Source organism: Arachis ipaensis, chromosome B01, assembly GCF_000816755.2.
Source record: "Arachis ipaensis cultivar K30076 chromosome B01, Araip1.1, whole genome shotgun sequence".
Taxonomy (NCBI): Eukaryota; Viridiplantae; Streptophyta; class Magnoliopsida; order Fabales; family Fabaceae; genus Arachis; species Arachis ipaensis.
In genome coordinates this window covers 91,826,792-91,837,636 of record NC_029785.2, presented here as the reverse complement: position 1 = coordinate 91,837,636, position 10,845 = coordinate 91,826,792, and positions in this window count along the sequence as shown.

Below are 10,845 nucleotides of genomic sequence, written 5' to 3'. Positions count from 1 at the left end.
GAAGAGAGGAGAAGAGAGAAGAACACTATTCACTTCTCAATTCAATCCGCGATATCTTGAGTTACGGTGCTCCGATTCGCGTACCGTCAGCAGCTACGCGAAGCTCTTGCTGAGCCCGTCCTTTCTATTTAAGCATTGTGGTATGTTTCACGAGTTTCCCTAACCAGTTTTCGTGCCTTTGAGAATTTCGAGTTTTAGGATTTGGTTTTGAGTGAAATCTTGTGTCTTGGGTGTTTTAGGTACACTCTAGCACTTGATTGTTGGTGGTTTTAGCTTCCAAAACTGTTGGACATGGTAAGAGCTCTTGGAACCTTTGTTAGATTATGTTTATGTTGAGCCCTAATTTGATTAGTGATGTTTGGTGTTTATATAGCTTGTGTGTTGTTAGTTTGGAGCTTGTGGGTGATTGATTGGAAGCTTGGATTGTGTTGGAAAGCTTGTTGGTGATCTTTGCAGTACTCATTGTGGGCTAAAGGCATATTGGGAATCGGCCAAGGTATGGTTTCGGTTTCCTCTATGTAGTATATAATATTCATGGAGACTTAGGCTAGTGACCTATAGGATAGGTTTGAATTTAAACGGTTGTTGATTTATTAAGTGATGATATGTGGTAATTTAAGATGAATTAATGATTGTCGGGTTCAGTATGATGAGTGATGGTAATATGATAATGATGATTCATTGGGTAAATTGAAAAGGCATAATGATGATATGCCTGATGTTGAATTTGATGATTTGGCATTATGGTTGTAAAAGTGGGATATATTGGTATTGATGTTGAAGATGATGAAATGTGAGGAAAATGTGGTATTGTTGGTGTATTAGGGCACAACAGGTTGATTTTGACGAAAGAAGGAGTTTTTGAATGTTTTGGTATGAGTTAAAATGTGTATGGTTAGAAGTTGTGTAAATTGTGAAGTTTGGTAAAATAGGGTTTTTGGTGAACTTTCTTCGATCATAACTTTTGCCTCAGTTTTCAAAAATTGATGAAACTTGTCTAGAATTAAAGATCTTTGAAAATCCTTTAAATCGATATAAAGTTTATGGAATTTGGAATTTTGTAGAGGGAGTTATGATCATTCAACGTTGGTGTTAAAAATCTGAAATTCTACAAAGTTGCAGAATTTCATTATTACTGATATGTGCGAGCGCACACCCTTGTGCGGACGCACACCCTGTATGAATTTTGACCTGTGCGGACACACACACCTGTGCGCACGCACAGGCAGGGAAGTGCACTCTGTTCGCAGCGCTAGCACAGCTTGTGCGTGCACATATCTAGTGAAAAACTTCAACCTGTGTGGACTGATAAACCCATATTTCATGAGTTCTTTTGTGCTTAATTAGAGTGATTTATTCAACTCTTCACCTACTTATTCACATTAATTGCATAGTTTTACTTTCCCTTCCTTATTATGTCATTGATGAGCGGATAATTTATACGCTTTTTGACATTGTTTTTAGTATGTTTTTAGTAGGATCTAGTTACTTTTAGGGATGTTTTCATTAGTTTTTATGTTAAATTCACATTTCTGAACTTTACTATGAGTTTGTGTGTTTTTCTGTGATTTCAGGTATTTTCTGGCTAAAATTGAGGGATGATGACATGTCACCATGTCATGTTTTTCTATGCTTTTTCATTTGTTTTCAATAGGTTTTATGCACTTTCTTGAGCCATAAGCAAGCCAATTGGGTAGATTTTCATGTTTCCTTTGATTTAATCAACCATGTATGAATTAATGTAATTTCATGAGATTTTATGCTATAATTGTCATATATTATGAAAGAATAACAAACTCATGATTTTGAGTAAAGCTTTGATGTGTTTGGTTGATTGATGATAGGTGAAAAGAGTTTGGAAGAAGGTTGAAGAAAGAAGGAATGGCTAGGAGGAAAAGAGAACAAAAAGCTTGAGCAAAAGTTTGCCTCAAACTTTAGCTCAAACTTTTGGAATAAGTGAAAATGAACCAGGGAGCAAAAAGCTGGAGCAAAAGTTTGCCTCAAACTTTTTGGCAAATTTTTGGCATCACAAATCAACACCCTGGAGAGCAAAAGTTTGCGCCAATGTTAGCCTCAAACTTTTTGGCAAACGTTGGCGCATGAACAACACACCCAGGGGAGAAAAAGCTTGCGCCAACGTTTGCCTCAAGCTTTTTGGCAAACGTTGGCGCCACAAGGCATACAAGGGGTATACTTCCAACAAGAATAACTTGAGCTACAGAGCTCCAAATGAGGTGATTAAAAAAGCAATGGAAAGTAGGAATCGAGAGCTTTCCAAGCATATATGACACTGCATGGTGGACACTAAAATTGAGGGAGAAAACTGCCCCGCAATGAGCATAAACGAACATGGTGGCAACCTGCAGTGAGGCCAACTGACCTCTGCACCTTCGACAGAGTATAACTCGAGCTGTAGAGCTCCAAATGATGTGCTTCCAACGGCATTGGAAAGTAGACATCCAGAGCTTTCCAACAATATATAATAGTATGGGTTGGACAATAGGTTTGAGCCTCCAAAACTGGCGTTTTCGACCATGTTTGAGGCAAACTTTACCTCAAACGTTGGGCACCAAAGCCAGCGACCCTGTCCTCTTCAAAGGAGTATAACTTGAGTTGTAGATGTCCAATTGAGGTGATTCCAATTGAGTTAGAGAGCTGACATTCAGAGCTTTCCAACCATATATAATAGTCTATAGTGGGAATGAAATTGGCAACGTTGACAAGAGGACAAAGTAGCGCCACATATATGTACTAGGGGGCCAACGTTGGAGCAAAAGTTTGACCCCAAACTTTTGCCCCAACGTTGGTATCAGCAAGAATAGGGCAGCTGGTGTGAAAAGTTGGAGTAAAAGTTTGCCTCAAACTTTTACTCAAACTTTTACTCAAGCTTTTAAGATTCACAACCCGGTTCACATTGGTTCTCTCTCCAACTCCAAGAGCAATCAACCAAGGCCTCTATCAACCCAATTCCATCAAGAGCAAGGACCCAATTGACACCACTCAAAGGCACAAGAGATAGTTAGAATAGAAATTTCATTTTAATTTTAATTTGTTTTGAATTTCATTTTCATTTTGTAAAAATGCCTATAAATAGGCATCTGTTTCATTTTATTAAGGGAGGCGAGCTCCACTAGGGAGCATTAGGAATACAGAACTTTCTCTCTTTAGTTTTTTTTTGGGTTGAGAATTGAAGAAATTCTATTTCAATCTCAACTTGAGAATTTTCTCTGTTTTCCTCTTCTGCAAACTTTCAGTGAATTGCAATTTGAATTAAAACTCTCTTTACTGCTTTCATCTCTATTTCTTCTGCAAATTGTTTACTGTTGGATCAAGGAAGGAATTGAGATCTAGACTTGGTCTCTAGTCTCATCCAACCCCTGAGATCTTCAACTTTCCTTTAGTTATTGCAATTGAGCTGCATTTCGTTTTCTGTTCGGTTCTTCAATTCAATTTACATTAAGCTTGCTGCAAATCTCATTTACTTTCCTGCACGTGTATTCCTCTGCATTTTACATTTGAGCCACTGTGATCTGAATTTACTTTTCATGCAATTTTAATTTCCTTGCAATTGTTCTAAGCTTTGATTTACTGCTTTCATTTAATTTCCCTGCACCCAGTCCCCTTTACTTTCATGCAATTTATATTTCTTGCAATTCAAGTTTCAGCTATTTTACTTTCTTGCTCTTTAAGTTACTTGCAATTTTACTTTCTGCACTTTATAATTCCTGCAAGTTTACATTCCGTTGGCTTCAATTGTCACTCAAATAATTCAATGTTAGCTTGACTAAACTAATCACCCACTAAAGTTGCTTGATCCATCAATCCCTGTGGGATCGACCTCACTCCCGTGAGTTATTATTACTTGATGCGACCCGGTATACTGGTCGGTTAGTTTTGGGTGTTTTGGAGAAATTCGTTTTTCCGCAAAAATATCCATCAAGTTTTTGGCGCCGTTGCCGGGGATTGATTAGATCAACAATGATTAAGTGGGTGAGAAGTCTAGATCAAGCATTTTCTTTATTTTTGTTCTCTGTTCTAAGTTGAAACCAAGGTGTTTGAGTTATTGCCTCACTAAGAAATTCTTTCTCTATGACATGAATTTCAAATTTCATTGATGTTTACAAAATACAAATGGAGTTCAACTTATCTTATGGTCAAATAAAATTTTATGGGATATCACCCACCATCACCAATCTCTAATGGTGGATGGGAATATCACCAAGAAACTTCAAATTCTGGGCACTCCAATTCATGGAGCTATGCTTCAGAACCACAAGATGAGAAAGAAAATCATATGGGATATTTCCCTCCACCACAAAATGATGCAAGTCATGATTCTAATGGTGGCTGGGAAGGAAATTCTAGTGCTCCATATGATATTCATCCAAAGATATCATCACTTGACCATACTTCAACCGAAAGCCCCTTTCAAAACTCACCACCCACACAAACTTCCATGAACCACTCAAGGCTTTCAGAGCTTGAGTCCATGTTCAAAAAAAATGAGGAGGAGGCAATGAAAGCCTGGAAAAGGGAAGAAATCATCCGTCAGAGGGCGAATGAGCACCTGGAGAACATAAGGAAACACTTAGAACCATCAAACAGTAAAAATCAATCTGTGGGAGAAGAAGTGGAAAAACAAGAACAAAAGGTCCTTATGTCAAGTGAAAGTGCAATGAAGAAGGAGGAAAAACAAGAGGAAGAGGCTACTGAGTCAAGTGGATTTTTAATGAAGAATGAGGTGGTTAAAAATGAAACTACACTTGAGATGACAAAGGAACTTGAAGAATCACAACTCTCACAAATTTCCCTGGACCAAAACGCCTCAACACTTGAATCCATGATTAAAAGGTATGAAGAGGAGATGAAGAAAGCTTGGGAAGATCAACAAACCTCCTCCATAAAAGAGCTATTAAAACAAATGTTGAGTGTAAAAGAGGAAGTGGAGGAGCATGAAAGTGAAGAAGTCATTCCAAACTCAAGTGAGGCAGAGAAGTACATAAAGGAGGAGTTCATGGAACCATCAATACAAGAGACTCTTGATGAAAAGAAGACTCCAACAATCACACAACCACCAAGACTTGGATTCAAAGAAGTGAAGGCAATTAACAAAAGCACCAAGAAGAGGATTGTGACCAAACTACCAAGGACAACATTCAAGAGGAGATCAACCACAAGAAATCCAACCCCTGGACCAATAGCAAGCAAGCTCAATCAAGCAATGTACAAAAGAAAGCTTGTTGAGGAGAGACCAAGACAGGGGGTAATTGCTGAATCTTCTCCTCCTTTGAAGTCATTTCTCTTAACAAATTGGAAGAAGAGGAAGAAAGTAAAGAACAGGTAGACAGTAAACAGACTCTTCATTTGGTGATTGTATTTAACATATAACAGTTTCTTTTATTTAGTTTTAGTTCAAATAAATTGACATATGGTTGCATTCTATGTTTGGTGTTGCTATGCAACAAAATTTAGTTCCAATTCTTACAAGATACTTGCATTAATTCCAAGTGAAAGTGTCACACTAAGTTTGGTGTGCCACTTATCTTTTATGCAATGTATTGTGCTCACCTTCTTAAGTTTGCAATCACAATATCTCTGTCTCTTGTGCCTTGATTATTATCTTTAATTTTGCTTGCTTAAAACACATGTGCTACTAACATTTCATTGTGTAAGACATTCATGATACATCTTGGCCCCATAGCCATTGTTCTATTGTTGCTTGAGGATGAGCAAGTATTCTGAGTTTGGCAAGGGAAGGAGGAAGAATAGAGGAAAAAGGACAACAATAATGAAGATGAACTGCAAGGTTGTAGAGTTCCTTTTCTCCTCATTTGTTTCAAGCACTATAAACTGCATGATTGTCTTTACCTTCTCTGTATGCATGTGTGTATGAAAAGGCATAGTTTGATTTCTAAATTGCAACATGGTGCTGTGCCATTATGATTACCAACTTGAGTTTTGTGAATTCAAAAGCAGTAAAGCATCATGATCATAAACAAACAAGGAACTAAAGAAGAGTTTAGCATGTGCATACAAGTATCGGAAAGCTAGTATGATTAATTGTTGCTCAATTGCATTGGATTTTATTTAATTGAAGTTTTCATCTAGAACATTTTGTGAAATCTTTTAAAATCATGAAAACCTTGAAGAAGCAAATGCAAAATAAAGCAAGAAAAGAAAAAGGGAAATAATGAGAAAGCTGAAGGCTCTGAGTACCAATGACAATTATATTGTTAAGTACTTGTGGTGTTTATGTATCAAGCCAATAAGCATCAATCATTTACATTTCTTTTGTGATTGTAGCATGCTTAGAAAACTAGCTTACCATGAACATTGAGTTGCTATTCTTCTTGCCTTGGATTGTCAATCTTTATTGCATGATTCTTTTCTTGCTTGGGGATAAGCAAGGTTTAAGTTTGGTGTTGTGATGACATGTCACCATGTCATGTTTTTCTATGCTTTTTCATTTGTTTTCAATAGGTTTTATGCACTTTCTTGAGCCATAAGCAAGCCAATTTGGTAGATTTTCATGTTTCCTTTGATTTAATCAACCATGTATGAATTAATGTAATTTCATGAGATTTTATGCTATAATTGTCATATATTATGAAAGAATAACAAACTCATGATTTTGAGTAAAGCTTTGATGTGTTTGGTTGATTGATGTTAGGTGAAAAGAGTTTGGAAGAAGGTTGAAGAAAGAAGGAATGGCTAGGAGGAAAAGAGAACAAAAAGCTTGAGCAAAAGTTTTCCTCAAACATTAGCTCAAACTTTTGGAATAAGTGAAAATGAACCAGGGAGCAAAAAGCTGGACCAAAAGTTTGCCTCAAACTTTTGTGCAAACTTTTGGGCAAAAAGCTGGAGCAAAAGTTTGCCTCAAACTTTTTGGCAAACTTTTGGCATCACAAATCAACACCCTGGAGAGCAAAAGTTTGCGCCAACGTTAGCCTCAAACTTTTTGGCAAACGTTGGCGCATGAACAACACACCCAGGGGGGAAAAAGCTTGCGCCAACATTTGCCTCAAGCTTTTTGGCAAACGTTGGCGCCACAAGGCATACAAGGGGTATACTTCCAACAAGAATAACTTGAGCTACAGAGCTCCAAATGAGGTGATTCAAAAAGCAATGGAAAGTAGGAATCGAGAGATTTCTAAGCATATATGACACTGCATGGTGGACACTAAAATTGAGGGAGAAAACTGCCCCGCAATGAGCATAAACGAACATGGTGGCAACCTGCAGCGAGGCCAACTGACCTCTGCACCTTCGACAGAGTATAACTCGAGCTGTAGAGCTCCAAATGATGTGCTCCCAACGGCATTGGAAAGTAGACATCCAGGGCTTTCCAACAATATATAATAGTATGGGGTAGACATTACGTTTGAGCCTCCGAAACTGGCGTTTTCGACCACGTTTGAGGCAAACTTTACCTCAAACGTTGGGCACCAAAGCCAGCGACCCTATCCTCTTCAAAGGAGCATAACTGGAGTTGTAGATGTCCAATTGAGGTGATTCCAATTGGGTTAGAAAGCTGACATTCAGAGCTTTCCAACCATATATAATAGTCTATAGTGGGCATAAAATTGGCAATGTTGACAAGAGGACAAAGTAGCGCCACATATATGTACTAGGGGGCCAACGTTGGAGCAAAAGTTTGACCCCAAACTTTTGCCCCAACATTGGTATCAGCAAGAATGGGGCAGCTGGTGTGAAAAGTTGGAGTAAAAGTTTGCCTCAAACTTTTACTCAAGCTTTTAAGATTCACAACCCGGTTCACATTGTTTCTCTCTCCAACTCCAAGAGCAATCAACCAAGGCCTCTATCAACCCAATTCCATCAAGAGCAAGGACCCAATTGACACCACTCAAAGGCACAAGAGATAGTTAGAATAGAAATTTTATTTTAATTGTAATTTGTTTTGAATTTCATTTTCATTTTGTAAAAATGCCTATAAATAGGCATCTGTTTCATTTTATTAAGGGAGGCGAGCTCCACTAGGGAGCATTAGGAATAGAGAACTCTCTCTCTTTAGTTTTTTTTTGGGTTGAGAATTGAAGAAATTCTGTTTCAATCTCAACTTGAGAATTCTCTCTGTTTTCCTCTTCTGCAAACTTTCAGTGAATTGCAATTTGAATTAAAACTCTCTTTACTGCTTTCATCTCTATTTCTTCTGCAAATTGTTTACTGTTGGATCAAGGAAGGAATTGAGATCTAGACTTGGTCTCTAGTCTCATCCAACCCCTGAGATCTTCAACTTTCCTTTAGTTATTGCAATTGAGCTGTATTTCATTTTCTGTTCGGTTCCTCAATTCAATTTACATTAAGCTTGCTGCAAATCTCATTTACTTTCCTGCACGTGTATTCCTCTGCATTTTACATTTGAGCCACTGTGATCTGAATTTACTTTTCATGCAATTTTAATTTCCTTGCAATTTTTCTAAGCTTTGATTTACTGCTTTCATTTAATTTCCCTGCACCCAGTCCCCTTTACTTTCATGCAATTTATATTTCTTGCAATTCAAGTTTCAGCTATTTTACTTTCTTGCTCTTTAAGTTACTTACAATTTTACTTTCTGCACTTTATAATTCCTGCAAGTTTACATTCCGTTGGCTTCAATTGTTACTCAAATCATTCAATGTTAGCTTGACTAAACTAATCACCCACTAAAATTGCTTGATCCATCAATCCATGTGGGATCGACCTCACTCCCGTGAGTTATTATTACTTGATGCGACCCGGTATACTTGCCGGTTAGTTTTGGGTGTTTTGGAGAAATTCATTTTTCCACAAAAATATCCATCAAGGGACTTGAGCACAAATCAGATTCGGAGGTTGAAGAAGGACTACTGATGCTGTTGGATTCTGACCTCCCTGCACTCAAAGTGGATTTTCTGGAGCTACAGAACTCAAAATGGCGCGCTTCGAATTGTGTTGGAAAGTAGACATCCAGGGCTTTCCAGCAATATATAATAGTCTATACTTTGGCCAAAGATAGACGACGTAAACTTGCGTTCAACGCCAGCTTTCTGCCCAAATCTGGCGTCCAGCGCCAGAAAAGGATCCAAAACCAGAGTTGAACGCCCAAACTGGCACAAAAACTGGCGTACAGCTCCACAAATGGCCTCTGCACGTGGAAAGTTAAGGCTCAGCCCAAACACACACCAAGTGGGTCCCGGAAGTGGATTTATGCATCAATTACTTACTCATGTAAACCCTAGTAGCTAGTTTATTATAAATAGGACCTTTTACTATTGTATTTGGCATCCTGGATCCTGGATTATATTTTGATCCTGTGATCACGTTTTGGGGGCTGGCCATCTCGGCCATGCCTGGACCTTTTACTTATGTAATTTTCATGGTAGAGTTTCTACACTCCATAGATTAAAGTGTGGAGCTCTGCTGTTCCTCAAAGATTAATGCAAAGTACTACTGTTTTCTATTCAATTCATCTTATTTCGCTTCTAAGATATCCATTCGCACCCAAGAACATGATGAAGGTGATGATTATTCTATCCCTATTCCATTATTTATTATTCGAAAACACCATTATCAATTTATATCTGCCTAACTGAGATTTGCAAGGTGACCATGGCTTGCTTCATACCAACAGTCTCCATGGGATTCGACCCTTACTTACGTAAGGTATTACTTGGACGACCCAGTGCACTTGCTGGTTAGTTGTATCGAAGTTGTGAACCATGGTATTGGCACCATGTTCTTGGCACCATTGCCAGGGAAAGAAAGAGCCGTAAATTTTACATAATCAAAGTGTAATCACGATTGCGCGTACCTAGTTGCTCACGTTGCCAGGGATTGTTTGAGCCTGGACATCACAATTTTGTGCACCAAGTTTTTGGCGCCGTTGCTGGGGATTGTTCGAGTTTGGACAACTGACGGTTCATCTTGTTGCTCAGATTAGGTAATTTTCTTTTTGTGTTCTTTTCAAAAATTTTTCAAAAATATTTCTAAAATTTTCTCATCTGTTTTCAAAAAAATTAAAAATGTTTTCAAAAATATATTTTTATTCAAAATTTTTAAGAATGAATTCTAGTGTTTCATGAAGCATGTGAAGCCTGGCTAGTTGTAAAGCCATGTCTAAATTTATTTGGACTGAGGCTTGCAATTTGTTATCAAGAGCAATATACTCTGGTGTTAAATGCTGAAGCTTGGCTGGCCATTGGCCATGTCTAGTGTTTTGGACTGGAGCTTTCATTGAAAGCTTGGCTGGCTAGTGAGCCATGTCTAATTCCTGGACTGAAGCTTTAGACTAAGAATGCAAGATTCCTGGAATTCATGTTAAAAATTTTGGAATCCTTATTTTTTTCTTTTTCATATAATTTTCGAAAAAATACAAAAAAATTAGAAAATCATAAAAATCAAAAATATTTTTCTGTTTCTTGTTTGATTCATGTGTCATATTATAAGTTTGATGTCAATTGCATGTGCATCTTGCATTTTTCGAAAATTCTCATGCATTCATGGTGTTCTTCATGATCTTCAAGTTGTTCTTGGTAAGTCTTCTTGTTTGATCTTGATGATTTTTTGTTTTGTGTCTTTTCATGTTTATCATATGCATTCTTGAATTCTTAATGTCTAAGCATCAAAGAATTCTAAGTTTGGTGTCTTGCATGTTTTCTTTGCATTAAAAATTTTTCAAAATTGTGTCTATGATGTTCATCTTGACATTCAAAGTGTTCTTGGTGTTCATCTTGACATTCATAGCATTCTTGCATGCATTCATTGTTTTGATCTAAAAATTTCATGCATTGCATCATTTTTCTTGTTTTTCTCTTGCATCATAAAAATTCAAAAATCAAAAAAATATCTTTCCCTTTTTCTCTCAT